This window comes from Oncorhynchus gorbuscha, linkage group LG03, assembly GCF_021184085.1.
Source record: "Oncorhynchus gorbuscha isolate QuinsamMale2020 ecotype Even-year linkage group LG03, OgorEven_v1.0, whole genome shotgun sequence".
Lineage (NCBI taxonomy): Eukaryota > Metazoa > Chordata > Actinopteri > Salmoniformes > Salmonidae > Oncorhynchus > Oncorhynchus gorbuscha.
The window spans coordinates 7,203,322-7,206,203 of NC_060175.1; positions in this window are offsets into that span (position 1 = coordinate 7,203,322).

A 2,882-nucleotide genomic window follows, 5' to 3' on the forward strand; every position below is an offset into this window, starting at 1 on the left:
AGTAAGGAGTGATATGACGTAGGCAATCCGAGCTCTCTCTCTTGAGTATGTGTTGGGTTGGAGAGAGAACACTATATCACACTGGGTGAGAAAGGAGCGGCACTCAGTGGGCTGCCCAGAATAACATGGTGGGTTATTAACCCTAGGTTCCGGAGGCTCGGAAGACCCAGAAGTAGCTGGTGGCACGAGACGAAGACTCTGATACTGTCCTGAGAGGTCGGAGACCTGAGCGGCCAGGGTCTCAACGGCATGCCGAGCAGCAGACAATTCCTGCTCGTGTCTGCCGAGCATCGCTCCCTGGAACTCGAGAGTAGAGTAGAGAGAATCCATAGTCGCTGGGTCCATTCTTGGTCGGATCCTTCTGTTATGCAGGTGAATGAGGACCCAAAAGCGACTTGGCGAAAACAGAGTCTTTATTCCAGTAAAGGAAATAGGCAATACTCCTGGACAATCAGAGCAGAAAACAAAACATAAAAAACTTAATTCCACTCGTAGTGACGAGGACAGACTGGAGACTCGACCATTAACTGTAGGTTGCCTCGGGAAGGCACCGACCGTAGCAGACTCAGACACCTGCTCACACGCAGCATCTGAGGGAAACAAGACACGACAGGGCGAGACAAAGACACAGCACGGCGAACAATATACAAGGATCCGACAGGACAGAAACGGAAAACAAGGGGAGAAATAGGGACTCTAATCAGAGGGCAAGATAAGAAACAGGTGTGAAAAGACTAGATGATTGAGTAGGGGAATAGGAACAGCTGGGAGCAGGAACGGAACGATAGAGAGAAGAGAGAGAGGGAGGGAGAGAGAAAAAAGGGAACGAACCTAATAAGACCAGCAGGGGGAAACAAACAGAAGGGAAAGCATAATGACAAGACAATATAAGACAAAACATGACAGGCCCTCCGATTTGACACACTGAACTCTATCTGAGAAGTAGTTGGTGAACCAGGCGAGGCAATCATTCGAAAAACCAAGGCTGTCGAGTCTGCCGATAAGAATACTGTGATTGACAGAGTCAAAAGCCTTGGCCAGGTCGAAGAAGATGGCTGCACAGTACTGTCTTTTATCGATGGCGGTTATGATATAGCTTAGGACCTTGAGCGTGGCTGAGGTGCACCCATGACCAGCTCTGAAACCAGATTGCACAGCGGAGAAGGTCTGGTGGGATTCAAAATGGTCAGTGATCTGTTTAACTTGTCTTTTAAAGACTTTAGAACAGCAGGGCAGGATCAATATAGTAACTCAGTAAAATCTTTGAAATTGTTGCATTTATACTTTTGTTCAGTGTAGATTTTCTTTGCATTTTAGCTAACCCTAACCCTTTTCCTAACTTTAACCTAATTCTCCTAACCTGCTTCGTAAGTTCTCCTTTCCTGCTACGAAAAGTAAATTCTAACAAAACCAATCTACAACCACTTCATCACGGGACAAAGACTGGTCAACCACTACCCTTAAATATTTTCCCCATTTCTTCACAAGACTGCTGGACTTTCAACAATGTCGAAATGGCCTGCAGTCGTATCGAGTTGACAAACATTCTTAAGAACTGGTCAGCTATAAATTGCTCAGTTCAGCTTTAAGAAACAATGACTAGACAAACATTATGCAGGGTTACATTAACAAAACCATATAAATAATTAAACAATTCCTGGCATAATGCTCTCTCTGTCTCTCTCTTTGTCTGTCTCTCTGCCTCTCTGTCTCTCGGTCTCTCTCTCTCTGTCTCTCTGTCTCTGTCTCTCTCTTTGTATCTGTCTCCCTCTTTCTGTCTCTCTCTTTGTCTCTGTCTGTCTCTGTCTGTCTCTGTCTCTGTCTCTGTCTCTGTCTGTCTCTCTCTCTCTCTCTCTCTCTCTCTCTCTCTCTCTCTCTCTCTCTCTCTCTCTCTCTCTCTCTCTGCCTCTCTCTCTCTGTCTCTGTCTTTTTCTCTCTGTCTCTCTTTTTCTCTCTGTCTCTCTGTCTCTCTCTCTCTCTCTCTCTCTCTCTCTCTCTCTCTCTCTCTCTCTCTCTCTCTGTCTCTGTCTCTCTGTCTCTCTCTCTCTCTCTGTCTCTGTCTAGCTCTCTCTGTCTCTCTCTCTCTCTCTCTCTCTCTCTCTCTCTCTCTCTCTCTCTCTCTCTCTCTCTCTCTCTCTCTCTCTCTCTCTCTCTTTGTCTCTGTCTCTGTCTGTGTCTCTGTCTCTGTCTCTGTCTCTCTCTCTCTCTCTCTCTCTCTGCCTCTCTCTCTCTCTGTCTCTGTCTTTTTCTCTCTGTCTCTCTTTTTCTCTCTGTCTCTCTGTCTCTCTGTCTCTCGATCTCTCTGTCTCTCTGTCTCTTTCTCAATCTCTCTCTCTCTCTCTGTCTCTCTGTCTCTCTGTCTCTCTGTCTCTCTCTCTCTCTGTCTCTCTGTCTCTGTCGGTCTCTCTCTCTCTGTCTCTTTGTCTCTCTGTCTCTCTGTGTCTCTGGGAGATCTGGGCTCTCTGTCTGTCTGGGACCAGGCTCTCAACAGATCTGGGACTCTCTGTCTCTGGACGGTCTCTCTCTTTCTCAGATCTGGGACCTCTCTGTCAACAGATCTGGGACAGTCTATAGAAGGAGACAACTCTCTCTAGGGAGACAACTGGGCCCAGGCTATAGAGGAGACAACAGGCTGGGACCAGGCTATAGAAGGAGACAACAGATCTGGGACCAGGCTATAGAAGGAGACAACAGATCTGGGACCAGGCTATAGAAGGAGACAACAGATCTGGGACCAGGCTATAGAAGGAGACAACAGATCTGGGACCAGGCTATAGAAGGAGACAACAGATCTGGGACCAGGCTATAGAAGGAGACAACAGGTCTGGAACCAGGCTATAGAAGGAGACAACAGGTCTGGGACCAGGCTATAGAAGGAGACA